The sequence below is a fragment of the Notothenia coriiceps genome, unplaced genomic scaffold, assembly GCF_000735185.1.
Source record: "Notothenia coriiceps isolate Sejong01 unplaced genomic scaffold, NC01 NC01_scaffold00008733, whole genome shotgun sequence".
Classification (NCBI taxonomy): Eukaryota; Metazoa; Chordata; class Actinopteri; order Perciformes; family Nototheniidae; genus Notothenia; species Notothenia coriiceps.
The window spans coordinates 299,837-308,252 of record NW_011341434.1 but is presented as its reverse complement, the minus strand read 5'-3'; the positions used below and the strand labels follow the sequence as shown (position 1 = coordinate 308,252).

Below are 8,416 nucleotides of genomic sequence, written 5' to 3'. Positions count from 1 at the left end.
ATCATGTCCGGAAAAAAATCGATCCACTTCCCTTACAGAGCCCCTCCTCCAACCACTGCGGAACGAACGCGACACATGGGACCATATGAGGGTTTAGCGGGACCGGCTAAAAATGACTTGTCCGTTGTCGTTGTTTACAGTACTACGGCGTTCCGACAGATGACATTTTTTTATGATTATTTTTGTCAATAGCACTTAATGATAATTCATTGCTATCGGGTATGTTAAGAGCATTCCATGGTAATTATAACAAAAATGTTTCTCGAGCGCGGTTCTCAAACTTTACTCGTACCACCTTTAATGATGTGAAATTATAAGTCAAGTGTTAAATCATGACTTTTAGGTGTCTCACCTGAGTAAATCCACAAGTCATACCCTGCATGTGTATACAAAGTCATTCAATAGCTGAGAGAGATCCATTTACCAGCTTTGAGAACACTTTCATGATCAATCATACAAAAATCATTACAAAACATATCATATATATTATTCTGAAATGGACCAATCTGCACAATGACTACTTTTACTTTTGGTACTTTAACTATATGTTGATAATACTTTTCTAATTTTACTTGAGTAACATTTAGAATGCAGGACTTTTACTGTAACAGAGTGTTCCTACACAAGATCTGAGTACTTCTTCCACCTCCGTCTGATTTCAAACTCTTCCATAACACCCTGACTAAGTTTGCAGCTGTGTGTTTTGCTCCACCTTGTTGTAAATCAAACTGCAGCAGCTTGACCACAGAGCGTGAGCGTTGTGATCAGCTGATTTGTCGCAGTTCTCCTGTGTGTGCGCGGGGCACAGGAGGGGAGTCGCCGTCCGCAGCCAGTTGACGTAGTTTTGGCACACTTATGTTGTACATACCGACGTTAACAGCAGCCCTGTCTTTGCACACGGCACCAACTCTGTCGTCCAGTGATCTAAGCCTCTGCCTCCTGTAAAGCTTCACAGGTCCGTCGGTTATGGCCTGCGGCTCGGCCAGCTCTCAGTTCAATCAGTCCAAGAAAGTCTGAAGACGTTTTGCAGGGAACAAAACGCCAAAGTGGCTGCTTAATGTATTTTAGTTTTCTGGACCTGTCTAATAGTTTACTGCACTGAGTGTTGACAAGAATCACGTGTAGACGAAATATGTGTTTTGTTTTGATGACCTATCAGGTACGCAAAGGCGTGCAGTGACACAAGTGATGTTACGCATTTCAGATGTTGCCACACATGCGTACTTGCGTTATTTGCACCCCTGTCTATCACCCTTTCATGTCATGAGGAACCCTGATTTAACTCATGGAGCAGCCAGGAAGACAAAAGAAAAAGGGTACCACTTTACAATAAGACTACTCTTAGGGTTTAGGAATAGTTTGTAATTCATTTATTAATTTGGTTGTGAACACTTTATAAATCATTAATAAGCTTTTATAAGACATGAGATAAACAGGGCAACTGTGACTGGTTGCTTGCCAAATAGTGAGCCCACATTTATCTACTGCTAAGCCTTATATCGGCTACCTAGCTTACTTCATCTTCTTCATCAGCCAGCATCCTTGGTGTCTGTTGCTCACTGAGTTGATTCTCGCTACGTAGCCAATGTAAGGCTTAGTCATCTTGCCAAATAGTGAGCCTGTGTTGATGTATGGAAGCTATGTTAGAACTGGTTTATAAATGGTTCTTCATGATTAATAAAGTGTTTACAACCCAATTCATAACCTAATTATAAACTCTTAATGAAACCTTTATAAGGGTAGTCTTATTGTAAAGTGGTACCAGAAAAAGAGTACCGGTACAATAATTAATATTCCGGGTCGTCTACTTCCTGCACTTTTTTTAAGTGATCCGCTGCCACAACAACACTTCTAATGTGAACTACACCAACAGGTAAGGGATAATGTGCAGCAATCTGGTCATTAAGAAGAAAAGAACCCCACAATGCCGCTTATTACACGGCTACTTACAAAACAAAATTAATGTATTAATATCCTCGATTCTGTCATCAAGCTGTCTGTGTCTTTACTAGGGGAGTTCCGGCATCATAAATGAAAGTTTGCTGCTCTCCACCATGTAAAACTGAATATTGAAAAATGGTTCCTCGTGTTTTCTGATGGAGGAGAACAAATGTGTTTTTTTGGCCACAACTAATTAAATGAACCTCTTTCTGGTTGTTATGACTGCACATAGTCACTTGATCAGAGCTTCCTCAGTACCAGTCTGCCATTTGAAAAAGTCCAAATTGACCATCAGAATTGAGTATTCATCTCAGCTAATAAGTGGGATGACATCACTCCATTTGGTGTGCCCTGACTCTGAATGTTTCTCCCTGCAGCCCCCTGCAGAGGCCAGCTCCTCTGCTGCAGCCAGACCAAAGCCGGACAAGAAGCCCCTCCGCAGTGCAGGTGTGTATTTCCCAGGATGGAACACTGAGTGGGGGGCATTAAAGGCTACTCCTTTGTTCCCAAGACAACAAGTGCCATAAAACGAAGCTACACACACACAAATAACCTTAATGAGGCATTCTGTATACTGTTCCAGTATGAAGCTGTGTGGAGCACAGGGTGCTTCACTTTGATATGTCTAACCCACACAAATACACGTGTCACATAGGGCAACATACATGTACCAGTGCTTGAATGATTATTAACTAAAAGTCCCATTTTGTTTAAACGTTTGTGCATCTGTGTGTATTTAGTACTAGGCATGTCAAGATCCCAGAATATTATTGGATACGGCTACTAATAACAGTGACATTCCACGGTTCTCAATACCAATTCATCATCACAGTGAAACACTCAAATAAAACGTTGTATATGTGTATACCACTCCCATACCACCTGATGGTTGCCCTCCCAGCCCGCAGTACACATGGATAAAGATGTGCTGAGTCAGTACTGACACAATCTGACTCTGAGGGCATCAGGATGGACATCTGAAACATTGAGTACCACTATTAACATGTTGAGTTAAAAAGCCCAAAGGGTGTGGGTAGCTCCTTCTTGTTTTCTTCTCTTCAGCTCTACAGTTTAAACCAGGATGTTTTGCACATTTTTAGTATACTGAATCCTGTTTTAGCAATTATTCGTTGGTTTTCCTCTGCATTTTAAAATACACATGTGGCGGTAGAGCCTCAGAAGGGTCATTTGCAAGAGTCAGGTACTTGGACCACAGGTGCAGTAGTAGGGTGTGTACCGACACATAAACGTGTGTCTGTTGCAGCCTTTCTTACCTCCTTCTCTCTGTGTGTTTCAGACTACAGTCCCCTGAGTGGACAGGAGGGGGGCTCCTGCACCTTCAGGCCTGGCAGGAGGGGGCCGTCAGCTGGTGGATGAGGTTAAAGAAGGTCAGAGATGTTGATCTGTATGACCTTTGACCTCTGACATCTTGATGTGCAAACTGACTGGAGGGGGCTCAAACTTCACCGAGATGTTGTTGTTTTTTGACTCCTGTTTGATTCCTTATTTACTCTGTAATCTCTCAAAGATAACCGATAATCGTCCATTGTGCATCTTGAAGTTGAGAGCTTGTAATGATGCCATTCCTGTAAGCGGTGTTACCAGCAGGTTTGGCTGATGAACTTCAGTCAGTGTGTTTTTTCTCATGTGTTTGAATATGTTTCCATTAATGTGTTCCACCTACGCTTTTAACATGTATGTTGCTAGAGAAGTTGTAGCTAGTGGACATGTGGTTGATTATTAAAAATACTACATTCAGTTAATGTTTGGATCCATCAAAATGCAAGGATGTTTTTTTTTATACTGCTGTGCACATTTGTTATGTAATAGAAATGTGATCACTCTTATCGTTTACATCAATATCTGTTTTCTTTGATCTCAACTGAGGAGGTTTCATATCTTCTTATTAATAGAACATCTGATCTTAAGTGACTCACTATAATGAATAGAATAGAATATATCTTTATTGTCGTCATACAAAGTACATCGACATTTCTTTGGCAACTCTGCATAAAAAACAAAACCGAGTGCCATAGCTGCCTGAAATAGGTGAAATGACAAGCGTCAAGCCAAGCCCAAACAGACTGAGTTACTGTTGCCCCCCAAATATAGTAAAACAATGTCCAGTGATTTAAGAGTAGTGGCATTGAATTGAATTGAATTGATTTATTTAAAACAAGGGACAGTGTACATCAATCCACATATATTAAAAACATGTAAAAGTACTCGAATTAGCCAAAAGGCTAGTTTTCATCGATAGTCCCTTTGCCAGATGGTGATAGACATCCTAAAAGCAATAATAAAAATACCACAACATTGTTATATCATTGTACATATTTACAATAGATGACATCACTGAAGAGCAAGTCATGATAATAAATAAATAAATAAAACATTTACAATACACACTACAGCATGTCCATAACCTTGAGGAGGTCAAGTGGATTGTCAATCAATCAATGTTTATTTATACAGCCCAATATCACAAATGTTACATTTGTCTAAGTGGACTTCACAGTTTGTACAGAATATCAGTATGACAAAATGTGCAGTCGTCTTTGTCTCTCTCTACGTCCTTCCCCCCTCTGTCCAGAGGGGGGGGGGAAATGTCTGCGACACAAAATCCTCTCTTGTTTATGTTCACATCTCATTCACAAAAATTAATGTAGCGGGGAGACAGATGCGACTATTCTTACCGTCCTTCCCCCCTCCTCCCTCGTCCCGTCCGAGTGGTCAGTGGGCGTGTGGGTGTGTGGGTGTGTGATGTGGTGTGTGTGGTGTGTGTGTGGTGTGTGTGTGTGTGGTGTGTGTGTGTGTGTGACACTCTGGTAGGGTAGGTGATTATCCATGAAGTTGTAATCAATTGGTCAGAGGGTTCTCTTGATATTTTGTAATACTTAGTATCACGATATGTGTTATTATGTTATATATGCGTGTCTCCAGCAAGAATTGTGTGTTGTATCGTTGTAATGTATTAAATACGTTCATGAATGGTCTCAAAAAGTCTGCTAGCCAGTCCTTTTGCTCTCTTCTGTACGTCTCACCAAGTAGTAGTGGAAAGAGAACGCATCTTTGATCTATGAGATATTTGGAATCGGTCCATACCGATTTTTAATGTTGTAGTCAGGATTAGGAACGTACATCTGTCTCGAAGAGTATCGATTAATTTTGATTAATTTGTTTAGTATAATTGAATTAGATTAATCTATGCCTGTTATTTCAAACATATACACTGAAATCAGTATTCATCGTGACTCCCCGTCGAAACGGACGTAGTGCGTCTTCCTGCCTCCAAACTCTGCTCTCATCTATAATCGGAATCTAGGCAATCTTTCCCCGACTAGGGGACTACTTCTTCCGGTCACCCATTTATGTAGTTATGATAAAAATTGATAATACAAATAACCCGAGAAAGAAATACCTCCGGATTTTATTCTAAACTACATCGGGCCAAGTGTCGTCCCCAATCCCCTCTGGCAGAGTGGTGTGTGTGTGTGTGGGGGGTGGTGGGGAGGTTGTGGGTTTGGGGTTGAGGATAGCTGCCTGTAGAGTTGTGGATGAAGACCCTAAGTTGTGGAGCTTGTTTCCCCTCCGCCTTGAGATCGTGTTAAGACGTATTAAGCCCCGCTCCTACATGGACGAGTGAGAACATACGTCGATGATTATCTCTGAAGCTGAGCGCCGTACGTTTAGATGATGCTGACCAAGCTTTAGTAGCAATCAACTTATTTTCTATTCGATGTTCTACGCGACGCTATTTGAATTTCTGGCTGGGAGACGAGTATCTGTGATGGTATAACTTTGTTTCTTCTTTATTTTGTTGTCTGATGCGATGATACCGTATTACGTGGCTTTGGTGAGTTTTATTTCGTTCAACTCTGTGCTAATTGTTCCTATGAGCCGTCAAGTGATTTGAACTTCGTTAGTGCGTATAATTAAACGTATAATTTGAGAGTAGCTTAGAATTGCTTCGTGACGGCATTTCGCTCTGATCGCATGATGAGAAGTAATATCTACCTTATTCTTATTACGTTGTATGAAGAAAGAGTCGACGATTCTCCGTCTTCTGCTCGGTGTCAGCTACTCGGAAGATGGAAGGTATCGTGTTAGCATCATTTAGGCTAAATATTTACACGAGAAAAATTGGCTATTTAGCATATGAGATATTCTTGTGTAATTACTTGAGAACGGAAACCTGGTCATATCATAGTGTTGGATTAGTTTGTCGAGGCCTTTGTTCTTCAGAGATTTATAATTGTGATCTAGTGTCAGTTGTATTGACTGAAAGGTTAGCGGATGTTTTGGAGGAGCTTGTTAATTTAAGTTACTAATAGAGAAGATTTGGAGTGCACATAGAATCTGGGCTAAGGTTGATTCGAGCAATTTATTCAAAAAGTAACTTAATTCTGAAGAAATAATTTATAATACTATACTGAAATAATAATCCGATACCAGTTTTAGTAAGTTTCATCACGTCACTATTTTGGCGAAGAATTTTTCGTGTTGACTAGTGCTCCAAAAATCGTTGGGTTGTATTCTAATTTCTAATCTTTATGTCAAGTGATTTAGGAAGGCTAAGAGAGTTTAGATGAACTCTTCGTCGGAGCGTTTGTCGACATAGTGAATGAAATTTATGATGAGCTGACTGAACTAAACTTCGGTATAAGAATAGTCAGACGAAAATCTTGTTTATGTCGGTCTCTTCGAGTACCAGTCAGTGTTTTGATTGTTGAAGTATTATCGAAGGTCTGTTCCGCTGAACAAGATAAGAACAAAACGGCTAGAGTCACGACGTAAACTATGATAGGCTGTAGGTGCTTATGTGAGGATTAACAGTGTGTCTGATCCTCTGTGAATCAACCGTATGTCTCCTGACGAAATTCGCTGACCAAAATTCAGGGATAGATAGACTTTGCGAGAGTCACATGCACAGTGCTACTAGGAAGGTGCGTTTTTTCTACATAGTTATAGAAGGGCGCAATCCGTTATAATTATTCCTTAGTAAGACATTTGAAAGTAAACAATACGCCTACTATAGTGATATAAATTAGTTAGTTGCGGACTACTTAGTTAGTTAGTATGATTTATATTTAAGTTCTGACGGAGTCCTTGAAATTTTGACCTACTACTGGAATTTAAGAAAACTACAATAGTGTTGGCTGTGTTTTGACTTCAATAAGATAACCGGGCTTCTATAGATGCTTGTTAAATAATTTCTATATGGATTGATATACCTACCGTTAATTAAACGGAGGTCACTCGGACATTCGCTTTAAGAACCACAATATATAACTAGTCCCTAAATTGGAGAATGTGGGAAAGTGCGGTGTATATTTAGTTAGGATTCCTGGCGCGAGTGAAGAAGGTAGATGCATTGTAACGTTTTTAGTCCGTATAGAACGGAGTTTGCTACGTCTCTTTGTCAGGTGACTGTATATGGATAAGGACCAGTATGAGTTCCGACCTAATAAAGCATGTGGAGAATAATAGTCCCACATGTTTCGTCCAGTCAGTTTTCAGCGGAAGTCGACCTAGTTTGAGCGATCGTCGAGCACAACATGTGGTCTCAATTCCTTTTCCCTGGTGTAATGATTTGGACAAGGACCGACCGGATATGTGACCGAAGGATCATCTTGTGTCCTATGTTATAAAATTTTTAAGAAGAAGAGTGGATGTTCGGAATTACCCGTCCGCGGTAGAATGGGGAATTTCTTGAGCTGTAATATGGGGATGACAGGATTGATCCCGTAACGCAAGGTCTTACGTCCCAACAACCAACAAGGATCTTCAGAGATTTTCATGTTACCCTCGGCTCGAAAAGAATAGTTCCGGAGTGAAGACACTTAGTCGGAAGTCAAACACAAGCCGTGCGTCTCGGGGATAGATTGCAAAAATTTCTCAACGCGAATATTCTGGAAGGAAAAACTATTTCGAAAATCTATAATCCCGGACTAATCTAATCCGGGATTTCAAAAACGACTATATTATCCGAATCAAACAGCCCCCTTGTAGAATGAAGAAGGAAGGAGAGACAGATATGGGACTTACATGGAGTAGTGACAAGGCTAATTGGGGTCGCGAGGTTTAAAGTAAAGAAAAACCACAAGATATATGCGCTGCGCCTAGGCTCAGTACCCTACTAGGACACGCCAGAGACACAGTACCTAGCGCTCAGGACCCTAGAACTCAGCACCGACACCAGACCCTAGTATTCAGGACCTACCTATAGGAGCACCCAAGTAAGAAAGATAATATGTGTGTACGTAAAGGTGTTTGTAAACCAGATGGATACCAACGTTTACATAATAGAAAGTTAAATTTTGTGCCCGTAGATAACGTGGCAGACAGGGCAGGACCCTCTTCCCTAAGGGAGAAGACAACGAGAGGGACTCCAAAGAGGGTAAAAGGGGAAATTTTGACACCCCAAAAGCGGCCTTCAAAAAGGAACATGCTACACCTCACAGATTCCTGTCTC

General features: G+C 40.8%; 1 long non-coding RNA gene across 1 annotated transcript; it reads left to right on the top strand.

The window, feature by feature from the left end:
• Nucleotides 1-2,278: 2,278 nt before the first annotated feature.
• LOC104944743 (uncharacterized) lies at nt 2,279-3,722 on the top strand. The gene is made up of 2 exons (XR_798262.1): nt 2,279-2,388; nt 3,239-3,722. It is a non-coding gene; the product is annotated as an uncharacterized lncRNA (long non-coding RNA).
• The last annotated feature ends 4,694 nt before the right edge of the window (nt 3,723-8,416 follow it).